General features: G+C 44.6%; 1 long non-coding RNA gene across 2 annotated transcripts in view; it reads left to right on the top strand.

Annotated features, from left to right (window-relative positions):
- The window catches only part of LOC115649891, a 33,536-nt gene extending 12,173 nt beyond the window's left edge, over window positions 1-21,363 (top strand). The window contains exon 3 of one of the 2 annotated variants that reach the window (XR_003999958.1): window positions 21,259-21,363. This is a non-coding gene — a long non-coding RNA (uncharacterized LOC115649891). Of the gene's footprint in view, window positions 1-19,335; window positions 19,691-21,258 lie in introns of those variants that run through there. The other variant, XR_003999957.1, reaches the window with a different exon arrangement.
- The last annotated feature ends 5,367 nt before the right edge of the window (window positions 21,364-26,730 follow it).

Below are 26,730 nucleotides of genomic sequence, written 5' to 3'. Positions count from 1 at the left end.
AGTGGGGAACTCCAGGGAATTGAGTCTGCAGCACCAGGGAATTGGTGGGAGGAAGAAGTCAGTGAGAAATCTGTGTGTGTTAGATTTACTAGCCTGACTTTGCATTGCCTCTGGGTGAAGAGGGAAGTACTTCTGTTTTCCAGGACTGGAAATAGAGAGGGTTGACTCCCTCTGTTTAGATTCACAGAGTTTGCTTCTGTGTATCTCTCCAGGAACACTTGGAGGGGGAAAGGGAAAAGTTTATTTCCCTTTGTTGTGAGACTCAAGGGATTTGGGTCTTGGGGTCCCCAGGGAAGGTTTTTGGGGGGACCAGAGTGCCCCAAAACACTCGAATTTTTTGGGTGGTGGCAGCTTTACCAGGTCCAAGCTGGTAACTAAGCTTGAAGGTTTTCATGCTAACCCCCATATTTTGGATGCTAAGGTCCAAATCTGGGACTAGGGTTATGATAGGAGCCCCATTGTGCTAGGCCAGGGGTAGGCAACCTATGGCATGCATGCTGAAGGCAGCATGCGAGCTGATTTTCAGTGGCACTCACACTGCCCAGGTCCTGGCCACCGGTCCAGTGGGCTTTCATTTTAATTTAATTTTAAATTAAGCTTCTTAAACATTTTAAAAACCTTATTTACTTTACATACAACAATAGTTTAGTTATATATCATAGACTTAGAGAAAGAGTGTCATAAACAGATAGTTAAGGGTTAATGTCTCTCTTACCTGTAAAGGGTTAACAAACAGGGACCCCAAACACCTGACCAGAGGACCAATCAGAAGACAAGATACTTTCAAATCTCATGGGAGGGAAGCCTTTGTTTGTGGGGTTTGGGTTTGGCTTTGTTCTCTCTGGGTCCTGGACGGGACTAGAGGTGCAACCAGGTTTCTGCCAATCTCCCTGCTACAGTCTCTTATCTATTCAGAATTGTGAGTAAGAAAAGGTGGTCATAGTCTTTTAAGTTGTTTTTTTTTTTCATTTACATATGTGTACTTGCTGGAAGTAGCTTAAATTGTGTTTCTGCTGGAGAAAGTTTCTTTCTATTGTTTATAAGTTAAAAGACCCTGTAACTGTTTACCATCTAAAGTGCAGAGATAACCCTTTTACTTTTTCTTTCTTTCTTATTAAAAGTTTTGCTTTTAAGACCTGTTTAATTTTTTTCTCCTAATTAAGGTTCAAGGGAATTGGTGGGGAGAAGGGAAGGATAAATTTTCTCTTTGTGTTATATTCACGCAGCTTGTATTGCCCCTGGGTGAGGGGGAAGGTAACACTCCTCTCGGTGTGGTGATTCAAAAAGTTGAATCAGGTGATCTCCTAGTGTTCCCAGGGCAGGAAGGAGCTGGGAGGAAGAAGGGAGGGGGGAGGGAATGGCTTATTTCCCTTTGTTGTGAGACTCAAGGAATCTGGGTCTTGGGGTCCCCTGGGAAGGTTTTGGGGGGACCAGAGGGTATCAGGCCCTAAAAATTCCTGATTGGTGGAAGCCTATCAGATCTAAACTGGTAATTAAGCTTAGAGGAATTCACACTAGTACCCATATTTTGGACGCTAAGGTCCAGAATTGGGAATTATACTTGACAAGAGACCTTCTAAAAACGTTAAAATGTATTACTGGCACACGAAACCGTAAATTAGAGTGAATAAATGAGGACTCGGCACACCACTTCTGAAAGGTTGCCAACCCCTGCGCTGGGCACTGCACCAACATATGGTAAGAGACAGTTCCTGTCCCAAAGAGCTTAGAACTCACTATTTTTTAAATCAGTGGAACTACTCACATGCTTAAAACTGAATCAAGGCCTAAACAGACCTGCTAGATAAAGGATGAGAGGGGAAACTGAGGCATGGAGAAGCTGAAGTAATGTGCCCAGTGACATACAGCAAATCAGTGGCACAGCTGGGACCAGAACCCCTATAAAACTAGGAGTAATGAAGGAAACGGGGATTCTGAGTGAGTAACTCAAGGCAGATTTGGTCTTTGAGAGGAAGAAGAGGCTCATGAAATGCTTGATAAAGGTTGGGTGCTGTGTATTCCTACCGAAGTATTCCATATGTGACAATTATATTTCCTAAAAGCCTTTTTCCAGTCATCTGTCCAAACCCCCCTCCACATCACCTCCTCCACCAAAAACAGCGCTTCATCACCATGACTAATAGTGACTGGAGCTGAAGTCGTGCATTGCAGAATTTCAGAGATGTAGCTGACTCGGAAAAAAATGTGGTCATTTGTCACCCAGAGTGCTGGAGAGAGATTCTGACATTTAGCTCATTTGAGGATTTTTTTTTAAAAGAAGATAAACACTTCACTAAGGCGTATTCAAAACAAAAAGTCAATGGTAGGCGTGTTGCCTGGCATAATAAGGGCCTGGGAGAGGCTCTGACATTTGGCTAATGTTTCCTTCTCTAAAGAACTTTACACATTTGTCATAAAAATGACAGGCAAGTCTGCTGCTTGGGGTCCATGTGATGGGGTCCAGGAGCGTCTCTGACATTCATTTTGTTTGCAGGTAGCTATGAGCAAGATCCACATTCCCTACAAATGTATCTATTAGGGGTGTGCACAGTATAATGGGAGGGGAGGGTGGGGAAACTCTGTGATGCTTCATTTATTTACCTGCAGGGCTTCAATACTTTTTTAAAGTAAAATAGTTTACTCATAAAAGTCCATAGCAAGGACAACCAGGAAGAGCACATTGCCTTGTTATGTTGCACTTGTGCATTTTATTAAAGGCACAACTTTGTATGTTTTTAAGAATAATTTAGCCCGAATTTAAATGTTTGAAGTGTTTCCCCGGGTTATAAAAGCATCATCAATATTTCTGAGATGATCAGACAGTACAAGTGATAAGAACCACACCACAAATACAATAATTTTATCTGCAAGGTACTTATATGACCCTCATTACCACGGTATCTGAATGCCTGATAATCTGTTTTAATATATTCACTCCCACAACAGCTCTTTGAATGCTGTAACAATAAGAATAAATCTGACACTATTATGTCCCTTTTGGCAGCCAGGAAACTGAGACGCAGAAAGACTAAGGGTATTTCAGCACCTTAAGATACATGTTGGTGTCCTGTTGGATTTTGAGATGCACTAAGCCATTTAACTTCCATTGAAGTCAACTTGGCCCTGAATAATTTGCATAAAGTCAGGTAGGGGCAGGAACTGAATCTTGGTCCCCCAATGCTGAGGCTAACATGCTGGCCATGGGACCATCCTTCCTGTCTTCATTACGTTGCTCAGTCATGCCTTTGTTCTCTGTGCACTGCCTCTTTGAAATCTCTAACGATTCTGCTGTCTGGGGTGACAGGAAACCATTTTGTATTCAGTTCAGTGCAGACTGTTAATGAGGGGCGCACACTGGGCACCTGTGTGTAAGCCACACACCTGGGTGTGGTGCTCTGTTCCATCTAGTGGCACTGAGACCACTTAGTGAGAGAGAATAATGAGTCTGTGCTATAGCCTTAGCAAAGCGCTGTATGGCATTTAGCTCCAGGTTCGATCCTGTCTGCCGACGACAAAGTCTGTCGGTGTTACATGTGCACACTCTCTGTATTGCTAAGAATTTACTCTTCTTCCTTCTTATTCTGTTGCTCTCCTAAATGTAAAGAGAATGTAATTTGGACTGAAAAAACCTGTTTGCTTTGTGTATGAAGAAACATAATGCTTGAAAAATGCGCTGTGTACATCATCTCTCTAGGGAAAATGCAGACAAAAACCAAAAGTGAGTAAGGGTGGAGGCGTTAACTTCTGAAGAAATGTTAAAATGACCTACAGAAACAGGGCTTTGTCAAATGTTGTCTAAGGAAGGTGAAGGGTTGGCTGACAGAAGGATTGCAATTACCACATATAAGTATTTGAAACGGGTAAGCACTAAAGAGGAAAAGGAATAATTTAGAGGTTACAAATACAGCTAATGGGATAAAACCAGACGATGCAAAATGTAGGCTGAATATTATCAGGAAAAAAATCATAGCAAGTTTCCAAATATGTCTGTCAGCCCATCTTTTGTCAGGGCCCAACCACATGTAGCCTCTGCCACTCCCCTGACCTGATGTACTTTGCATTCTCCCCTCCCTGTGCTTTGCCAATGATACCAGTCTTGACACCTTCTCTTACACAAATGTCTCCCATCTTGCCCTTTATGCCTGGAACGACCTCCCTGAGCCTGTTTGCCAGATGATCACACCTCTCATCTTAGCCACGTCCCTTCTAAAAATCACTCCTGCCTTTGAGAAGTGAGTGGGGGAAGCAAGGTAACACAGTACAATGAACAGCACCTTCACAATGTGTGCATGCCTCACTGAAACTCTTGGGACCTTTATTACTGTCCCTTTCAGGTATGAACTAGATGCTAATTTGCCCCTCATCACTGTAGTAGCTGAGCTCCTCACAGTCTTTAATCTATTTATCCCACAACACCCCTGTTGTAGGATACAAGACTATTGTATGCCCATTTTACAGATGCAGAACTGAAGCACAGAGAGATTCAGAAATTCAGAGATTCAAAGTCACACAGGGAGCATGAATCCCAAACCAGTGCCCTAATCACTGTACCAACCTTCCTTTCTCTTCCGCACCATTTTGACTCTCCCTGACACTGGCCTACTTATCTCATGTCAGATTCCAATCCTGTGGATTCCAGGCCAGGAAGATGACCAGCACATTTTAGGGCAGTCAAAAACTAATAATGCCAAAAAATTAGACCTTTTCGAGCAAAAGGTCTACTCAACGGGGGGACTGCAACTCTAAATATCTAACTAGCAGGTCATCAGCAGCAGGTACTCCTACAATATCTGCTCAGCTAAATTTATGGAGTTGCTCCCTTCAGACTCCTGCGTCGAATTTTTGGCTTTGGTTGAGGAAGGGAGACTGATTTCCAGAGCCTCCCTTCAGGTGGCACTTGACGGGCAAATGCAGCAACCAGAGTTATGGCTACTGGAATGGTCATGAGAAGGGACTCACCACCGCTCCAGGTTTCTAATCTCCCTATGAGGTACAGCAAACAATCCAAGACCTGCCCTTTGAGGGTGAGATTCTCTTCTCAGAGAAGACAGACAAAAGGCTAAAAGCCTTAAAGATTCCAGAGCCACTCTCAGGTCCCTGGGCCTCTATACACCTTCAATGCAGTGGAGACACTTCCGTCTGCAGCCCCAGCAGCAGTTCGGCCAGCAGAACCGCCAAGATAGGTCCAGAAGGAAGAATCAAAAGGGCAGAAGAAGGCCACGCCAACGCTCTGGCCAGGGCTCAGGACAACCCAAACTGTCTTCAGGGGCTAAGCCAACCTTTTGAAGGCACAGTTGAGAATGGTGTACCATACCTGACAATGGATCTACCCTGCCTTACCTTCTCGTCCCAACTGTCCCCTTTCTACCCCTTGGACCGATGGATGCTCCACACAGTAGAGAGGGGATTCCTCATCCAATTCTGTGCCCTCCTGCCCTTCAACCCCCCTTCCCCATCCCTCTTTAGGGACTCTTCTCACAAGCAGCTCCTTATCGGCCTAACGGCCCCAGGATTGCCTCAGGCCCATCCTAGACCTGCGAGAAATCAACAAGCTTGTGAAGAAACTCAAGTACCGCATGGTCTCTCTGGCCTCCATCATTCCCCTCATTGGATCCAGCAGACTTGTATGCTGCCCTCGACTGGAAGGACATGTACTGTCATATCACAATCACCCAGCCCCACAGGAAGTACCCCATGTTCATGGTGAACAACACCCACTACCAATTTAGAGTCCTCCCATTTGGCCTGTCAGCAGCACATTGTGTTTTCACCACATGCATGGCAGCTGTCACTGCGTTTCTATGCAGGCCGTGGGTACAGGTATTTCTGTACCTTGACGACTGGAAGCTCAGGGGCCACTCCAAGACCCAAGTGGAAGCTCATTTCAGATTCATCGGAAGAACCTTTGACAACCTGGGTCTCCTTCTAAACAAAGCAAAATCGACTCTGTCCCTCGTCCAGAGGATAGAATTTATAAGGGCAGTACTGGACTCGACCCCGGCCAGGGCACACCTGCCGCAAGCGAGGTTTCAGGCCTTGACTGACATCATTTGAAGGCTCAGGCAGTTTCCCGCTGTCATAAACAGATAGCTAAGGGTTAATGTCTCTTTCACCTGGAAAGAAATAACCTGAAACACCTGACCAGAGGACCAATCAGGAAACAAGACTTTTTCAAATCTGGGTGGAGGGAAGTTTGTGTGTGAGTCCTTTGTTCTTTGTCTTGAATCTGTCTCTCTCTCAGCTATGAGAGGATCTCTGTTTCCTGCCTTTCTAATCTCCTGTTTCCAAGTTGTAAGTACAAAAGATCAGATAGGGATTTATATGTTTTTTTGTATTTACATGTGTGTAGTTGCTGGAGTGTTTTGAATTGTATTCTTTTTAAATAAGGCTGTTTATTCATATTTCTTTTAAGCAATTGACCCTGTATTTGTCACCTTAATACAGAGAGACCATTTTTATGTACTTTTTCTTTCTTTTTTTATAAAGCTTTCTTTTTAAGACCTGTTGGAGTTTTTCTTTAGTGGGGAACTCCAGGGAATTGAGTCTGTGCTCACCAGGGAATTGGTGGGAGGAAGAAGTCAGGGGGAAATCTGTGTGTGTTAGATTTACTAGCCTGACTTTACATACCCTCTGGGTGAAGAGGGAAGTACTTCTGTTTCCAGGACTGAAAATAGAGAGGGTGGAATCCCTCTGTTTAGATTCACGGAGCTTGCTTCTGTGTATCTCTCCAGGAACCCAGGGAGGAAACACCTGGAGGGGGCAAGGGAAATGGTTTATTTCCCTTTGTTGTGAGACTCAAGGGATTTGGGTCTTGGGGTCCCCAGGGAAGGTTTTTGGGGGGACCAGAGTGCCCCAAAACACTCTAATTTTTTGGGTGGTGGCAGCTTTACCAGGTCCAAGCTGGTAACTAAGCTTGGAGGTTTTCATGCTAACCCCCATATTTTGGACGCTAAGGTCCAAATCTGGGACTAGGTTATGACATGAGTGGCAGTGTTTGTGGAAAAGATAGAATCCAGAAGCCAGTAGAAATATTATATTTTTCTTTTCTCTGCTAGGGGCTTTTAAGCAGAGATAGTTTGATTTTAAAAGGAACCAGAGAGAATTTTTTTTCTGCTCTCTCTGGCAGTTGTGGCTCGCATATTAAGCAAGGAACCATTAAGGAGCTATTAAGGGTCTTTTGTCACACAATAGCACTCCCATTAGGAGGCAATTACCAGCACTATACACGTGCAAATAAAGTGGTTTTTCGTCACCCATGCGGGGGTGTATGAATTTAATGTCCTTCCTTTCTGGCTGCGAAATGCATCCGCCACCTTCCACAGGCTGGTAGATGGTCTACTAGCAGGACTGGGCGAATATGCAGTTGCCTACCTCAATGATGTGGCCATTTTTTCAGACTCCTGGCCCGAACACCTACTACACCTGGAAAAGGTCTTTGAGCGCATCAAGCAGGCCGGACTAACTGTTAAGGCCAAAAAGTGTCAAATAGGCCAAAACAGAGTGACTTACCTGGGGCACCAGGTGGGTCGAGGAACCATAAACCCCCTACAGGCCAAGGTGGATGCTATCCAAAAGTGGCCTGTCCCAAGGTCAAAGAAACAGGTCCAATCCTTCTTAGGGTTGGCCGGGTACTACAGGCAATTTGTACCACACTACAGCCAAATCACTGCCCCACTGACCGACCTGACCAAAAAGACCCAGCCAAATGCAGTTAGGTGGACTGATGAGTGTCAAAAGGCCTTTACCCAGCTTAAGGCTACACTCATGTCTGACCCTGTGCTCAGGGCCCCGGATTTTGACAAGCCATTCCTAGTAACCACAGATGCATCTGAGCGTGGTATAGGAGCAGTTCTCATGCAGGAAGCAACAGATCATAACTTCCATCCTGTCGTGTTTCTCAGCAAGAAACTGTCTGAGAGGGAAAGTCACTGGTCAGTCAGTGAAAAGAAATGTTATGCTATTGTGTACGCCCTGGAAAAGCTACGCCCATATGTTTGGGGACGGCGGTTCCAGCTACAAACTGACCATGCTGCACTAAAGTGGCTTCATACTGCCAAGGGGAACAACAAGAAACTTCTTCGTTGGAGTTTAGCTCTCCAACATTTTGATTTTGAAATTCAGCACATCTCAGAAGCTTCTAACAAGGTAGCAGATGCACTCTCCCGTGAGAGTTTCCCAGAATCCAGTAGTTAAAAAGTGTTCTTAAAATGTAGAAGTCTGTTAGTTATATACTTAGTGGTATATGTAAAGGTGCATGTGTTGTATTAATCTGTTCATTTTAAAGTTCTAGGAGGAAATCGCCGCCAGTGAGCTTCCCCATTGTCTGCAATTTGGGGGGCGTGTCATAAACAGATAGCTAAGGGTTAATGTCTCTTTCACCTGGAAAGAAGTAACCTGAAACACCTGACCAGAGGACCAGAGGAAACAAGACTTTTTCAAATCTGGGTGGAGGGAAGTTTGTGTGTGAGTCCTTTGTTCTTTGTCTTGAATCTGTCTCTCTCTCGGCTATGAGAGGATCTCTGTTTCCTGCCTTTCTAATCTCCTGTTTCCAAGTTGTAAGTACAAAAGATCAGATAGGGATTTATATGTTTTTTTTTGTATTTACATGTGTGTAGTTGCTGGAGTGTTTTGAATTGTATTATTTTTAAATAAGGCTGTTTATTCATATTTCTTTTAAGCAATTGACCCTGTATTTGTCACCTTAATACAGGGAGACCATTTTTATGTACTTTTTTTTCTTTTTATATAAAGCTTTCTTTTAAAGACCTGTTGGAGTTTTTCTTTAGTGGGGAACTCCAGGGAATTGAGTCTGTGCTCACCAGGGAATTGGTGGGAGGAAGAAGTCAGGGGGAAATCTGTGTGTGTTAGATTTACTAGCCTGACTTTGCATACCCTCTGGGTGAAGAAGGAAGTACTTCTGTTTCCAGGACTGAAAATAGAGAGGGTGGAATCCCTCTGTTTAGATTCACGGAGCTTGCTTCTGTGTATCTCTCCAGGAACCCAGGGAGGAAACACCTGGAGGGGGCAAGGGAAATGGTTTATTTCCCTTTGTTGTGAGACTCAAGGGATTTGGGTCTTGGGGTCCCCAGGGAAGGTTTTTGGGGGGACCAGAGTGCCCCAAAACACTCGAATTTTTTGGGTGGTGGCAGCTTTACCAGGTCCAAGCTGGTAACTAAGCTTGGAGGTTTTCATGCTAACCCCCATATTTTGGACGCTAAGGTCCAAATCTGGGACTAGGTTATGACACCCGCCACCACAGCAAGAAACTGCCTGAAGCTTCTGGGACACCTGGCTGCCTGTACCTACGTGACGCAGCATGCCAGGCTCAGGCTTCAATCCCTTCAGTTGTGGCTCGCGTCAGTGTACAGCTTGGACAGGATAGTGACCCTGCCATGCCTGAGCCTCGACTCCCTCCTGTGGTGGCTCAACCCTCCGGAGGTATACTCAGGGGTCCCCTTCACCAGTCCTCAGCCACCTCTGTCGCTAGTGATGGACGCATCAGACTTGGGCTGGGGAGCACATCTGGGAGACCGCAGGACTCAGGGTCTCTGGTCTCAGGCAGACCTGGGTCTCTACATCAACATCACAGAGCTGAGAGGGTGCACCTAGCGTGCCAGACCTTCCATGCACACTTAACGGGACAATGTGTATCAGCCCTGATGGACAACACTACAGCAATGTTCTATATCAACAAACAGGGGAGTGCACGCTCCTCTCCCTTGTGCCAAGAAGCCCTCATGCTGTGGGACTTAGAACATTCAATACACCTGCAAGCATCGTACCTCCCTGGGGTACAGAACGAGCTGGTGGACCACCTAGCAGGTCGTTCCACAGCCACAAATGGTTCCTTCATTCGGATGTTGCAATTTCAATCTTCCAGAGGTGAGAGTTTCCCCAGATAGATCTATTTGCTATGTGATGCAACAGGAAGTGCCAGCAGTTCTGCTCCTTCCAAAATCACAACCTGGGCTCCAGCACGGACGCATTCCTCCTTCCATGGGGAGGCCATCTCCTTTACCCCTTTATGCCCATACCACTAGTTCACAAGGTGCTCCTCAAGATCCGAAGGGAATGAGCTCAGGTCATATTGATAGCACCAGCCTGGCCTCATCAGCAATGGTACACATCTGTCCTAGACATGTCCGTGGAAGCCCTGATCACCCAACTGCTCTTCCAAGACTTTCTGACACAAGACCATGGCCTTCAACATCCAAACCTCAAGTTGCTTCATCTTACAGCATGGAAGTTCCATGGTTCAACCTGTTGGAGCCCTCCTGGTCAGACCAGGTTAGACAGGTCCTCCTTGGCAGCAGAAAACCCTCTACGAGAGCCACATACCAAGTTTCAGAGGGGTAGCTGTGTTAGTCTGTATCAGCAAAAACATTGAGGAGGCCTTGTGGCACCTTAGAGACTAACAAATGTATTTGAGCATAAACTTTCATGGGCTAAAACCCACTTCATCAGATGCATGGAGTGAAAAATACAGTAGAGGTATATATATTACAGCACATGAAAATAGGGGACTTATTTTACCAAGTTGGGGGGTGGGGGGGGATCAGTGCTAAGAAGGCCAGTTCAAACAGGGTGAATGTAGCCTGCTACTAACAGTTGACAAGAAGGGGTGAATATCAACGGAGAGGAAATTATTTTTTGTAGTGACCCAGCCACTCCCAGTCTTTATTCAGGCCTCATTTTGATGGTGTCCAGTTTGCAAATTAATTCCAGTTGTGCAGTTTCTCATTGATGTCTGTTTTTCAAGTTTTTTGGTTGAAGAATGGCCACTTTTAATTCTGTTTTGAGTGTCCAGGGAGACTGAAGTCTTCTCCTACTGGTTTTTGAATGTTACAATTCTTGATGTCTGATTTGTGTCCATTTATTCTTTTGCATAGAGATTGTCCAGTTTGGCCAATGTACATGGCAGAGAGGCATCGATGGCACGCGATGGCATTTATCACATTGGTGTGCAGGTGCACATTTGATGGCATATATCACATTGGTGTGCAAGTGCACATCTACCAGTGTGATATATGCCATCATGTGCCAGCAATGCCCCTCTGTTAATATTCACCCCTTCTTGTCAACTGTTAGGAATAGGCTACATCCACCCTAATTGAATTGGCCTCATTAGCACTGACCTCCCACTTGGTAAGGTGACTCCCATCTTTTCATGTGCTGTAATATATATACCTGCCTACTGTATTTTTCACTCCATGCATCTGGTGAAGTGGGTTTTAGCCCATGAAAACTTATGCCCAAATATATTTGTTATATCTTGCCAAGTGGAAGAGATTTTCAATCTGGTCAGTGCAGCGCCATTCATCCCTGACATTAGCATCAGTGCTGTTTATTCTGGACTACCTCCTCCACGTGAAGTAGCAGGGGCTTTCGTTGTCATCAACAAGGGTGTACTTAGCCAACATCTTGGCCTTCCACCCAGGAGAGGAGGGCCGCTATGTGTTTGCTAACCCGAATATCAGCCGGTTCTTAGGCTCAACAGGCTAGATCCTGATGTCCATCAGCCTGTCCTAGTCTGGGACCCCAACCTGGTCTTTTCTAGACTCATGAGACCACTTTTTGATTCCTTGGCAACATGCTCCCCACTGTACCTCTCTTACAAGGTGGCGTTCCTGGTGGCGATAACCTCGGCCAGGAGGGCGTCTGAACTCAAGGCCCTAACCTGAGAGTCCCCTTATACCATGTTATATAAAGACAAGGTTCAGCTCAGACCTCAGCCTGCTTTCCTACTGAAGATGATGTCGCAGTTTCACATTAACCAGGACATCTTTCTCCTGGTATTCTAGCAGCAGGGAGCAGAGATTCCACTAATTGGATGTCCACAGGGCGCTAGCTTTCTACATGAAGAGAATGAAGCCGTTCAGAAAATCGGTCCAGGTTTTCATGGCGGACAGAATGAAAGGCCTACCCGTGTCGTCACAACACATTTCATCATGGATCACGTCCTGCAGCTGTGAGTGCTACACTCTAGCGGGGTTCCTGCACCCCCAATCACTACACACTCCACCAGGGCACAGGCTTTGTCAACAGCATTCCTGGCTCAGGTTCCCACACAGGAAATCTACAGAGCACTGACATGGTCCTCCATCGACACTTTCACCACGCACTGTGGGATCACCCAGCAGGCCAGAGACAATGTGGCCTTCAGACGAGCAGTGCTCCAATCAGTGGACAACCCCGACCCTGCCTCCTGAGCTTGGGCTTGTAAGTGACCTGATTGGAATGGACATGAACAAGCACTCAAAGTAGAAAAAAAGGTTACTCACTTTCTCGAAACTATTATTCTTCGAGATGTGTTTTTTCCTATCCATTCCAATACTTACTCTCCCACCCCTCTGTCGGAGTAGCCAGCAAGAAGGAACTGAGGTGGTGTGGGGTCAGCAGGGCTCTATAATGGGCACCGTGAAGGAATGACTCCAGGGGGTGCCCAGACCGACCCTACAGTTGCTGCTAGGGAAAAAATCTTCCAGCTACTGTGAATGGGTGCATGCACACACCTGATTGGAATGGATATGAACAACACATCTCAAAGAACAAGTTACGAGAAGGTGAGTAACTGGGTTTTTTTTTCAATTCCCATTTTTTTAAATAAAAGCCTAACAATTTTTGAAGAATAACTGTCAATGGAAAACTTTTTTGTTGAAAATTTCCCACAAGACCAAAATACATTTCCTGGCCAGCTCGGAGTGTGACTTAGGGAAAGGTCAGGTGGCTGGATCTGTTATTATCTGGGTCCAACACCCAGAAGCAGAGGCTACTTCAACACTAAGGTACCAGCACCACCTGCAGAAAAGTGGTGCTGTGCTCTGTGGCCTGATGGGAGATTTTCTTACTAGCCCTTTTGCTACTCTGGCTTAGTACATAGGATATCTCACTGCCCCTGACCACCCCAAAATATTTATTCTAAGAGGTTCAAAATAAATAACATACATGAACAAGAAATAAATACATCAAACCATATAAGCACAAAACTGTATTGTCTCATGGAAGTGCAAAGAATTTATGTAGACACGACAGCCTTTAACATATTGGATTGCCCATTTCCCACCTGTAGGCTAATAAAGAGAGCCAAAGGATTGCAAAACAGGCCATTCTAGTCAATTGGGGTCAGCTGCTATCAGAGTACAAGTTTTCTGGTCCTTCCAGGAAAGATTATTGTAATTTGGTACTCATGAGTCTTCTGTTGAATAGCTGAAACTGACAACAACTGGTACAGTGTATCCCTGCTCATGTTCTCACGGGAACCAGGAAATAATATCTCTCCAGTTATTTCCAGACAGAATTGGCTTTTAATCTGTCTGTACCACTTCAGGGTTTGATTTGTCTCAGTGGCAAGGCTTCTACACACTTGTCTGAACTGATTAGCCCCTAATAAAATCCAATTTAATCCCACTCCCTCTCCAAAAACCCAAAACAAAACCTATCCCCAGCCTTACTAGTCTCACCCCCCCAAATCTAAAAAAAGTCAAGGTTACCTAATTTATATTCTGTTTTATAGAGCGTTCTTACTTTGTTCCTTTCGGTTTTCTTCTTCTGGTCTTGGCACTTTGAGACCTTCTCCATTCCAGCCTGTCTTCAAGCAGTTCCTCAGAAACTCTGCAGCTACTCAGATCCTTTTGTATGACATCCATCCATCCATCCATCTAGTTTTGGGTCTTCCAACCCTCCTTTTACCCTCCACTTCTAAGTGGAATAACCTGTTTTCTATACTTCTGATTTTCTTTTCAGATGCCTAAACCATCTCAACATTGAGTCATTGAATTTAAAGCCAAAAGGGACCACTAGGTCATCTAACCTGACCACCTATGTAACACAGACCACCAAGAATTACTCAGGAGCCACACACTAAACCCCCAAATGAAAATGGGACAAAAGTATGACAGCCAAGGGAAATGATTAAGTGAGATACACCCAGAAAACCAATCCAAGTGACCTACACCACACACAGTAGAGGAAGGCAACCTTCCCCTCCTCCCAGCCCCAGGTTCATGGTCAAGCTGACCAGGGAAAATTTCTTTCCAACTCCACATATGGCAATCAGTTAGATCCTGAGCATGTGAGCAAGAACCAGACAGCGAAGCATCTCAGAGAGAGGTTGCTTGGTACCACCTTGAGCTCTGGCCCACCCCATCCAATGTCCCATCTCCAGCCACTGTCATCCTTGACATTTCAGAAGGAGATGGTAACAAAAAACCCTCCCAGAATACACTGGGAGTAAAAAATCACTTCCTGATCCCCACCAGTGGTGTCTGAAACCTTCAAGTGTGAGCTTTAGGAACATAAGACATAAACTGGAATTGAGCCTGGATTCCATCAGCTTTTCTTCCACTGGTAGCACTGTTGTACTTCCCCTAATTCATTCGCTGTGAACATGGTCCACCCTTGTGAACTCCAAGCATCCATCTTTACATTCTCATTTCCATTGTATTCAAGATCTGCTCTTGTCTCTTCCTTGGTACCCAGCATTCAGAGCCATACAAAAGTGCAGGCCTAATTTCCCTCTTCTGCATCTTACTTTTCAATGTGACAGGCATTCTCCTATTGCAGCTCACACCACTCATGTCTCTCCATTTAGTCCAGGCCTTTACTGTTCTATGTATAAGTTTGTCACTGAGTTCACCATTATCCTGTACCAGTGAACCTAGACACCTGAACTGTACTGTTGGTAGTGGATGGCCATCGCAGACTCAGTCTTGATGTCTTCCTGCAGTGTACCATCAGATTTACATATGCTCTGTTTTATTTCTGCTGATTTTCATCCCATTTCTTATAAGTACGCACATCCATCTCTCTAAATCTTCATCCACTTCCTCTTGGCTCACCCCCATGAGCACTATGTTATCTGCAAAAAGCATGCACCAGGGTGCCACACGCTGGGTGTTTTCTACAAGCACATCAAGCATCCATGCAAAAGAGTAAGGGCAGGGTAGTGCTGAGCCTTGATGGACTCCAGCTCTTGTTCCTTTCTCTAGTTTCCATATTTTTATATAGATTTAGGTCAGGATTTCCAAATGTTATGAGTTTGGGGGTCTTGGCTGCCTAATCTGAGACACCTTAAAGAGCTTGGATATTCAGTGGGTGGGTAGTCAGCACTAACTGAAAATCAGGCCCCTTTTAAGGAGTCTAAGTTGGGCACCCAAAATTACTAGTCATCTTGGTCTACTATTTGCTGTGATTAAGTAATCGGTGTGACACATCTTAGCAACCTCATGGTTTTATCTTCCCCTTGCCTGCTCTTCCAGCAGCCTCTCCCTGTATGTTATCTCCAGCTGTTTATCCTCCTTAACGTAGGCCCCGAAAACTCTCTCTCTCCTGAGTGGATCTATAGAAGTCCACGAGCAAGGAATGCTCAGCTGAAATAGGGTCTGCAGGATCTGGCTGTGTTGGGCTGCGATTCCATCTTCATTTCCTTTGTAAAGCACCAACTACTTTTTGCTTCTCTACAATTAATATTTGTGTTGCGATTCCTTTTAACTGCTTGGAGATGTTTACACCAAAAAAGATATAAACTGTGTGCTGCTGTGATAGGTTACATGACTTTCTTATAGGCCATGAACCAGGAAAGCATCCCCATTCAGATAGAGCACTTACAGCTATGCTTAACAGTAGCCTCCATGTGCTTAATCTTATTGAAGCCAATGGGACTTTAACACAAGTTTAAGCAGTTTCCTGAATACAGATGGACTCAAGGTGCTTAAGTATTTTGCTGAATCAGGGCCATAGTGTGTATAAAAAAAAAATCCAGTTTTCTTGTCGGTTTCCCTGATCAAAGCAAAGTTACATCTTGCTGATATTGCAATATTTTCTGTTATCAAAATGCTGCGCAATGGATTTCATGAAGACTGCTCAGGTTTCTCCACCATCATGCAAATACCATCCCATTTTCTTCTGCAAATTCCTAGTAAAAGAATTATCCTCTACACTTATAATTTTATATCTTTCCTTTAACTGCACCAATTACTGCAATAGCTGCTCAACTATACTCTTGGATGGTGCATCAACTGTGGAGACAGAGTGCCACCTTGTGGACATGTTTAGACGTATGTTACATACCTATTGTGCTAGGAATGCATGCAGTTGCACTTGTATTAAAGATCATGGAAATGCCAACCTGAAACCTCTAAAATAGGGGTCGGCAACCTTTCAGAATTGGTGTGCCGAGTCTTCATTTATTCACTCTGATTTAAGGTTTCATGTGCCAGTAATACATTTTAATGTTTTTAGAAGGTCTCTTTCTATAAGTCTATAATATATAACTAAACTATTGTTGTATGTAAAGTAAATAAGGTTTTTAAAATGTTTAAGAAGTTAATTTAAAATTAAACTAAAATGCAGAGGTCCCTGGACCGGTGGCCAGGACCCGAGCAGTGAGAGTGCCACTGAAAATTAGCTTGTGTGCCGCCTTCGGCACCTGTGCCATAGGTTGCCTACCCCTGCTCTAAAATAATCACTTTATGCCACTGCAAAGAGAACACCTTTTTCTGTCTAACCTAGTGGTATACTTCTATTTGTTACGAGGCATATTATAGTCATAGAAATAATTTTAAAAATAAATTAAGGATGCATAGAAAATGAGCTTTCTGCATGTTCTCGTCACACCGCCTACAAGTAATCAAACAAGCCATCCTTTCAGAGGCTCTTTGACTATCACATAGGGGCCTGAGCTAAAGCTGGTAGAAGTCACTGTAAAGATTCCTGTTGACATCAATGCTCTTTGGCTCAGACCCATAACTAGGGCATAGTCCGGCTCCCACAGTAGTTTCTCTGTTTACTTCAACAGGAGTTGGATTAGACCAATATCCAGCATAAACTCATATGTAACATCCCCATGCATAGCAGGAGCTTAATCCAAAACTCAAGGGGTGAAATCCTCGCCCCACTGAAATCAATCGCAGAACTTCCAATGACTTCAGTGGGGTCAAGAATTCAGCAAAAATGCATTCCTGGGATGCATTAGTTGGGTAGGGTGGGGAAGCATGGCCCAATATCAAAACAGGCTCTGCCATTGTTCATTTGACACATTTGTAGCAGCTGAAATTAAATGAAATTAATTTCTTGTTTCATTTTTGTCTATTAATGTACAAAGGTGCACACACTTACCAAAAGAGAAGGCTGGAGAATGGATGTACAATTTTCATCTTTGTTTACAAAATGTTATCAGTTAATATTTTTTCATTTGTCTGACTAAAAAAAAGAAAATCTAATGTCTGGGATGATTTTATCCCATCTTGATGGCTCATACCATGGCATGACCTTAAATAATGTTCAGTAAAAGACAACATGCTGAAACACTGACATTTAAATGAAATCATTGCCCTTTTATATTACATACACATGTTCAGCTGTTATAAATGATCGCGTTGCCTTGCAGTGTCAGAGTGATTAGGGAGATGAAGAATTCCTGGACCTAGCTAGAGTTCTGGGGAAGCATTTCCAGTGATACAACTGGTGATAAATGTCTACAGAGGTATTTATCACCTTGGCACCAAGCACTGTGTGTAGAAAGAGCTATCACCTTCCACTGAGGAAGCACAGGTGGAAGGACATTTAAAACGAGTACAAATTGTGACTTTTATTGGTGTCAGGGGGCTGTGAGTTAGGATGGCAACCAGCCAGAAAGAGAGAGATTTAAAACGTGAAGAAGGTTTTATCTGCCAGGATCTCCTCAGTGCAGGCAACGATAAGATAACTAAGGGGCCTTAAACTGGAAAGGGGAGCAGAGACAAAACTCCATGACAGCTACAGGTGAAAGAATCCATTTTCTGGGGAACGATTTTAACCGGCAAGCTGTTCCTGCAGATTGAGTAAGAGGAAACAACTGCCCAGGGAGCAGGAACAGCAGAGTCAGGAGGACAGCTGGGCAGTTCAGAATTGGACTTTCTGCCCTGCTCTAATTGATATTCCCTGTTTATGTGCTGGAGCTGGTCCCAAGTGGTTTCTCACTTACATAGCATAGGAAGAGAGTCATATGGGGCACTCACAAACCACTCTCTAATGTTAATTTTCCATTTGTTCGTGCATGATCGGGATGCACATTGTGGATATTAAAGTTAAACCTGTGGAATGGTATTTCCTTTCGCTCGCTGTGTCCCCCTTAGAAGAAATCCTCCAAATGTAGTCAGAAAATCAGAGAAATTAGAGATGGAAAAGACCTAATAAATCATCTTGACCATCCCTGGCTCTGTGGTACAAAGTAAGTAGGGTAACTCACCGTGGGAGTCAGTTCTCCCATTCCCTTGACACCGCTGAGTCTATTAATTTGGTAGGGTGGGATGGATTTCATGTCCTTGTTGTTTTGTTAACACACACACAAAAAGTGCATTTTGTATAGCAGGGCTGAATTTTTCTGAATTTAGGCATAATCCTGTGGAAACTGTATGTGGGGAAGATGGGGATTATTTTCTCACAGAGTAACAGTTCATTTTCCTCTTTTAGTTCTATCGTTTAAAAAAATGAACCCACTTAGCATATTCAGAGCAGAGAAAATGTTTGATAAGTCTTTGAAAATACACGTGCTTATGGGAGCTACGAAGAGACTCCAACTGTCAAGCTACTGGCCTTTGTGTCCTCTCTCTAGTGAAAGCACGACGGAGTATTTTCTGTGGTCAGCTGATAAAGATTTGGGCAATGAATTAACGTCCATAGCAAACCAAGGACTCTGCATACTCCCAGGGCCGACGCTTCCATTTAGGTGACCTAGGCGGTCGTCTAGGGCGCCAGGATTTGGGAGGGCGGCATTTTGCTGACCTCGGCAGCAATTCGGCGGCGGGGGGATCCTTCCACGCTCTGGGTCGGCAGCGGCAATTCTGTGGCGGGTCCTTCACTCGCTCCGAGACCCGCCGCCGAAGTGCCTCAAAACCGGGAGCGCAGAAGGACCCCTCCGATGCCGCAGAATTGCCGCCAACGACCGGGAGCGCGGAAAGACCCCCGCCTAGGGGCCCAAAAACCCTGGCGCCACTCCTGCATACTCCATTTCCCCTCTGAGCATTCCATCCTCTCTAGCTGCTGTCACTGACAGAAGGTCTGCTAGCCACGCAGAATTCTTCCAGTGCAGTTTCTATGCATATCTCCTCAGACCAACAGGAAACTTGATGACTCATTTTCCTCCCTTGCAAAACTAACTACTGGTGACTGGGAATCAAAAACTTCCTGTGGAAACAAAGGAACAAAAGTGTTGCCATGACAAGCCCTGCCAGGAATGAAACGTCTAAATCACAATGAAATCGCTAGAGATCAGCTGGCTAAGGCTGCTCTGTTTGTTCGCTGATCCTCTCTCTCTCTCTCTCTCTCTCTCACCCTGTTGTGCTGCTGTGACCACAGTAGCTGGGAGTCCGAATGATACCATCAGTGATGCGGGAGAAGCTGGATTAATGCTGTGGCAAGTCAAACAGGCACCTCATTGGTCTCTGGATTAATCCTATCATGAATCAATGCTCCTGCCCACAGCTGCACAAGGAGTACTGTAGCCCTGATGTACAATGGAGATAACTTTCATTTTACGAGATCACCCAAAGTAGTAGAACTGTTTTGTATTATATACGACAGTCAGCATTCCCATCCTGCCCATAACCGATGAAATTGAGACGTTTGCCAAACATAGCAAATGAAAGTCCGTGTTTCCTTCCTCCCATGGAAGGCGGTGGCTAAGCTACCATTGGCTTCAAGAGGGGTAGGATCAAGGCCTTAAAGAGCAATTTGGTCTCGAGCAATTTGGCTGGGACTTCAATTTCTAATCCCAGGCCTGACACGGACTCTTCTGGGCCCTGGCCAAGTCACTTTAATGTCCCTCATGCTGATTAATTCATGTTTGTTCAGTCCCACGGGGTGGGAAAAGAACTTTTAGCACTAAATAATTGTGAAGTAATTTTATGGGGTTAGAAATAAATACTGTATTTTATGATATGCAGAGTGCTTGTTCCAACAACATCTGATGAGGTACAACGCCTCCCCCTCAACACAATAAAATGTTGCTACCACTGTATCACCCCCACCCCAGGCGTGGTGGTCGTACTGGAAATGTGCGCTATGGTCATTTACACCTCAGAAGGTTCCCATTGGACAGCTGTACTGGATTCTCCCCATTGATTTCAATGGGAATTTGGCTCAATTCAAGATGGCAGAATTCATCTCTTACACTTTACATTCCTATTTAGAGTTTATACTCCCTGGAACCAGGAGGCTGATTTCTTTGGTGTCTTGTGCATACACTGTTAGTACTACATAAATAACCATAACAGACCGAGCAGCGGGCAGGTGCTCAGATACTATGGTGATGAGTATGGTATAAGAATCTATAAAGAATAGCACAGGCTATCCAGTTCTGTCCCATCTCGGTAACAGGATGATCTGCTTTATATAGTTCCTGCCAGGAACAATTGTTGTTTGAGGCTCACAGGAGTTTTGCATGTAGATCTGAGGATGGCTAAATGAGAGCAGTGCATACAACTTCCTGTAGATGCACTGAAATCTCCAGATTGCTCGATAATGTACATTATCCAGTTAACTTCCCTGACAGCTGTACTGTAAACCAGAAAACCTCAAGCCAGAGATCTTCCACATGCTGCAGTTCATCATCAGAGATTGTATTGAGCCAAGTTTCCAGCAAGGCTAACATGTGAACAGCACTATCAAAGGAGAAGTTATTTAATCAGCTCTGCTTTGTTCTAAATGCTGCAAACAGCAAGGGGTCATTAGGAATTCCGCTGGTGAGTGGCTTTAAACATCAGCAATAAGAATTCTGGTTCAATCTGGTTTGCTGGGAGTAAACTAATTGATTTGGTCCTGAAGTTCCTTCAGTACATCCACGAGAAAGAGATTTAGAAAGGTCAGTAGAAGCCTGGAGTGGAAAGTAGCCTATTACTGTACGATAACGATCGCTCTCGTCTTGGCCTCTCTCTGGTTTCTTGTCCTGACTTTGAGTAGACTGTTATGGTTGAATGAGGGATTTTTGCTGCTGTTCACTGTGTTATCCAGTGAGAATTGAATCAAAGTTCACAGAAAGGAAATAATTTCTTACAGTCTTGATGCTCTTGTGCCTATAAATCTGCAGCTTTGAGGAGGAGATCATGCTATTCAGTCACATTCCATTTCCTCCCCCTTCCCCTAATATTCGTTAACTCCCAAATAGACTGCAGCAATATCCCCTCGGCACTCAGGAGCAGGAGAAAAATGTGAATTTTGAAATGCAAAGGGAACTGGATTGATACTGAAAATATTAAATCAAAGTCCCTATTTTTTCTCCAGATCGCATTGACTTATGACATGTAACATGGACAGACCCCGGTCATCGGTGGTGGGATAGAACTGGACCTCTGGAGTTAAATGCATGAGCCTCTATTGCATAAGCTAAAAGCCACATGGCCCTTAGGTAAGGCTGTAGAGCAGACTCATTAATCTCTCTCTAAGTGGTCTCGTGCCACTAGATGGGACAGAGCACCACACCTGGGAGGTGTGTGGGTTACATGAACATAGCTAAAGACAGACTGATCACTCACCCAGAAAGATACCTCTACCCAAACTTCCACCATATTAAAAGCAGCCGCTTTTCCCTCCTCCCCACCTTCTCCTGAAGTCATCAAAGACACTCTGTGTCAATAATGCACTTCTAGGCTCTGGTGTATAGTTGCTTGGTTGGGGCATGATCATTCTTTGCAGATGCATCCCGTTGCATCCTCTCCTGCCACTGTTAATATTGACCCTATGAATGTGAACTTCAGGTGAAGAGGGCACTTGTTCAGCCACCCACACAGCCTACCTTGTGATGTTTGGAATGGAAGGATGACGTACAGACCCGAACACTTGGAGGAATGACTTCGAGGGTTGCCAATCCTAGATGCATGTAGGGATTCTGTTGGATGGAAATACAAGGCAAATTAGACAGTGTTTTGACCTGCTGCTTGAAGGGGTTTTGTAGATTGGTGTTTTAAGAGCTTCTTGGAAGGTTATGTGGAGTTCTAATGTCCAGTACTCTCCCAAACATAAGAGCAGATGGGAAGGTGTTCCAGGAGAGTAAGGACTAGAAGAACCGGTACCCAGCACTACAACATAGGATGTTCACATCACTTAGGGGCTTTTAGGTAAACAAGTGCCATAAACTTTCTATGGGATTTGTACTCTTAAGTCACTTAGGAATTTTGGAAAAATCCCACCCACTGCCAGTGTGGAAGAAATTAGGATCTATTCATTTTCCCCATAGTTTAGATACTGTTAACAATTGTCTAGTTTTAATATATTTAATGTTGGTTTCATTTTTATCTGCATATATACATATGTGAGAAGGATGATTGTTTTGGAACTAAGGCATGAGTCTTGGAGCTGGGAGACTGATGTTTGGGCTACACTTCAAATTCAGCTTGCCCTGGCTATGTTGCTCAGAGGTCTGAAGCTACTTCTGGTGGCTAGGAGTCACAAAAGAATGCTTCTGTCAACCTTGCTAGCACTGCTCAGAGAGGTGGATTACCTACACTCGTGTGTTCAGCCTTATTACACAGGAGGCTCAACCTTGGGTGGGCCAAACAGATTCTACATATTGTAATAAGATGTAAAGTCACCTGTATTGATTTATATTTTAAGGTCAGCTTGTTTTGTATACATTTAGATAGGTTGTTTCTATGTACGGTATTCTCTATTTACACACTTGTGTAAACTAAAATGATGTAAACATGATAAAATGCTAATGAATTGGCCATTAGTATATTTTGTTGAAGCAGGCCGCAGGCCTTCTGAAATGCTCTGGTGGACCAGGTACAGACAGCCCTGTAGGTTGGGCACTCCTGACCTACAGTGACAGAAAAACTTCTTCCATCACTGTAGAAAGCATCTATGCTACTCAGCATAGCTACAGTGCTGTATTGTAGCCAAGCCCTAGGAGTTCTTTTCTGGATTCTGCCACATTCCTTTATTGACCTTAAGTCAAGTAACTTAATTTCCCTGTGCCTCAATTGCCTCGTCTGTAAATTGAGGGATGCTCTGTCTCACAGGGGCTATTTGGGTCTTAATTCACTAACATTTATAAAGCACTTGGTGATCTTCAGATGAAAGATGAAATACACAGTGCATAGTTATTATACATGATGCTCCTTGGTTTGTTCTGGAAAGTAGAAGCTCCACTGTTTGTTTTCCATTGTTCTTAGGCTTTGGTGAAAGCAGATAGAAAACCTTTAATCTTTTTTCCTTCATCCTGTCATTGTGAATGGTTACAGTTAAGTGAAGGAAACAGAGGAGAAAGTGCCACCATAAGTTTGATCTGCCTTAAAACCATGGTAAATTTAAGAGGCCACAGGAATTTTCTACTTTGCTCGGAACTGCTGCAACCCAAAGACCAGTAATGCCAGTGCAAATCTTGAGCAGTGCCACTGACTTGAATGAAGTTGCTCTGTATTTCACTGGCCTGACTTAGATCAGTGGCAGTGTTACAATAACCCTCCATAAAAGCCACTTGTGACTTTCCTTCAGGAAGATGTTAGCGATTAGCAGTAGCATCTTTTCTTAACTGAAGAAGGTAAGTGTGGTGCCTACAGGACAGCTCCCCATGCTGTTGGAACGTCTTTTGTTGTGTTTAAGACTGGGAGCAAGTCTGTGGCTGTGATGATATGAGGGAGGTAATCCAGGGAGAATGCATCTGAACAGTTTTATAAGTCCATTTGGAACTAGCATGCAAGGAATGGCCAAGGCACAGTGTCCTGCTCTTATTATAGTATGGGGGCAGTAAAATAGGAGGCACCACCAGAAGAAACTGTGTCTGGAAATATACTGGCATCTACCCTGAGAGTTTTGCTCAAGCAGACCTGCCAAGACATATTGGCAACAGAACTCAGAATTGCACCTGGGCTGGAAGGTCCCTGGTATGTATGGAGTTGCTGTGCTGACCGAGCCAGAGGTATCTCACTGCCAGAAGCAGGCATACAGCAGGTATTGGCAAGTGCCAGTGGGCTAGTTTGCTGGATGCCTGGTAAGTACTGGCAGGATGATCACAGGAGTGTCAGGAAGTTGAAGTGATTGGGATAAGGGTGGCTTTTTAGTGACACCTGTAACCCAAACACAGCAGAAGTCCACTGGCGACTTGCAGTAGCAGCAGCAGCTGCAAGAAAAAGCGGAAACCTTTATTCTAAGGTGCTGCTGCTCCCCTTCCAAACACAACCATGGGGAGCTCTGCCTACAAACTCAGTCCCAACTGAAGGAGAGGACTGATAAAGAGCCCACCTTGGCTGCCTTTAGTTGCTGGGCAGAGACATAAGATGAGAGAAAATTGCTGATATTGTTTTAGCTTAGATCCAGCAGCACTGCTAGTAGCAGAAATCCACAACGGCTGGAGATGGGACACTAGCTGGAAAGGCTCTGAGTTACTACGGAGAATGATTGTCCAGGTATCTGCCTGGCGAGTCTTGTCCACGTGCTCAGGATCTAACTCATCGCTGATAGGGAAACCCCTCCCTTGACCCTACCTTACGCAAGGCCCCAGGCTTTTTGCTGAGAATACAGTAAGAGTAGGCCCAAAAGCCGATAGCTAAGAGCAAGAGTTTTAACTTTTGCTAAACTTGTTTTTCTGTACAAAGGGTGTGCTGAGGCAGAAAGATGTGGTCAGGGCCCCAAAAGGGGAACTAGAATTGGATAAAGGGGAACCAGAATATCTGTTAAGTTACAACAGCTGAGCCTGCTGTCAGGACTACAGAAAAGGTGCTAGAACGGTCAAACCACAGACTTGACTGGCAAAGACAATAACAGGAGAGGCCATAGATGGAGAATTAATTGGTCAGCTTGCTTATCATCAACATTATATTCCAAATAAGGCAAATAACATGTATAAGCAGCGTGCTACGTTTTGTGGTTTTAACCTTTATAAGCTTGGTAAAATTTGTAATATGTAGAACAGCCAACCCTCTGCGTAGGGAACCGCTGTTTCTCCCTGTGTGCACACTTGTAATCAATAAAAGAGCCTTGGGCTGTCTGATCTAAAATCAACGGTGTGGTCAATTTTCCACAACATCACCATATTTTGGGAAGGATTTTCCCTGTGTCAGGTTGGCAGAGGGGGTTTTCACCTTCCTCTGCAGCCTGGGGCCTGGGTCACTTGCAGACTTAAACTAGTGTAAATGGTGAATTGTCTGCAACTTGAAGTCTTTAAACCATGAATTCAGGACTTCAGTAATTCAGCCACAGGTTAGGAGTCTATTCCAGGAGTGGGTGGGTGAGATTCTGTGGCCTGCAATGTGCAGGAGGTCAGACTAGATGACCATGATGGTCCCCTCTGACCTTCAAGTCTATGAGTTCCTATACTGATATGGAGATTTCAGCATCTCAGCAGCCAGTGCAGTGAGATTGCAGGCACGGCAGACTCCTTCAGCCCCACCTAAAAGAAAAAAATAATTGCATAGTTACAACCAGTGAGGGCTACAGCCTCTAGTCACTTTCAAAGGAAGCCCAACTGGGAATGCATTAGAGTAGCAGGACTCTAGGCTTGATATGACTGGAGAATTGCTTAGATATGGCTTTGAGAGCAACCATCACTCAGCCACCATCTCAGCACAGGGCTATCTGCTGAAAGAACAATCTACAGTGAGCCCCTCTCTCTGCATGTGTCTCCCCAGTGCCAACTGTACAGCCTGAATAATCAACATCCCCGCCTCCATGAGCATCACCTGAGCCTTGCTTGGTTGAGTTGCAACCAAACTCTCATCCAAATAAATGTACCAGAATAGCCCAGTAACTAAGAGACCCTTCAGAGCGGCTTGACACTAGTGTCCATAATAGGCACTAAGAATACTTACTAGCTGATGGGAAAAGAGAGGCAGCCTGCAGCAATGATACACAAAACAGCCACTTTGGGGCTGCAGCAGATTGCCTTTCATATTTAATAAGGGCCAGAAAAGCATGATGAGGAATGTTTCTATACGAGGGTGCCTCCACACTGGAAAGGGCAGTGGCGGCTTCATAGTGGAAGTAGCTCCTAGGAAAGCTCCGCTGATTTAGTTGGGAATTGGTTCTGCTTTGAGCAGGGGTTGGACTAGATGACCTCCTGAGGTCCCTTCCAACCCTGATCTTCTATGATTCTATGAAAAGGGTTGAACTCCCGCGATGAGCCAGGGATCTGGGTGAAATTTATCTTGGGAGCATCAGTGGCAGAGCCTGGTGGAGCAGAACTATCAATGACCATCTTCTTTTGATCTTATGACTCTAATAAGAATCTGGAGACACTGTGAGCACATGCCATTTCCTGTGTTTAAAAATACCACAGCTACATCAGAACCCAGACTCTCCCCCAGTAGCTCTAGCTCAAGATACACACTGAACAGGAGAGGGGACACCTGCTGAGCTCTTTGGCTCAGTGTTCCAGATGGGTGGGCCACCTCAGAGAGAGGTGAGGGCCCTTTGTCAGAAGTTTTGATGGGAATCAAGACTCCTGCTCTCTTTTACCGTGTGTGTGGGATGTACACCAAGTAGCAGGAAGACTAGGCATGGCTGACTTTCTGAGTTCCTTGCCTCTGCTCAGGCTGCAGCTTTAGAAATGTGTATAAATACCTCACAATCCATATCCTTCCATGCCATTAGGACCCCTTTCTATCCCATTTCTCAGCTCCTCCATATGAAAGTATGTTCCTTTTTGCATCTATAGGAAGCCATGACAGTGTGCTATCAAGTCTTTGTTCCAGACTGCACTGCTCAATTACTGGGATATTACTGAGTCATAGAAGAAAAAGAAAACTGCCCAATGCTGTC

This window comes from Gopherus evgoodei, chromosome 1, assembly GCF_007399415.2.
Source record: "Gopherus evgoodei ecotype Sinaloan lineage chromosome 1, rGopEvg1_v1.p, whole genome shotgun sequence".
In the NCBI taxonomy this organism is placed as follows: Eukaryota; Metazoa; Chordata; order Testudines; family Testudinidae; genus Gopherus; species Gopherus evgoodei.
This window is presented reverse-complemented; position numbering and strand designations above follow the sequence as displayed.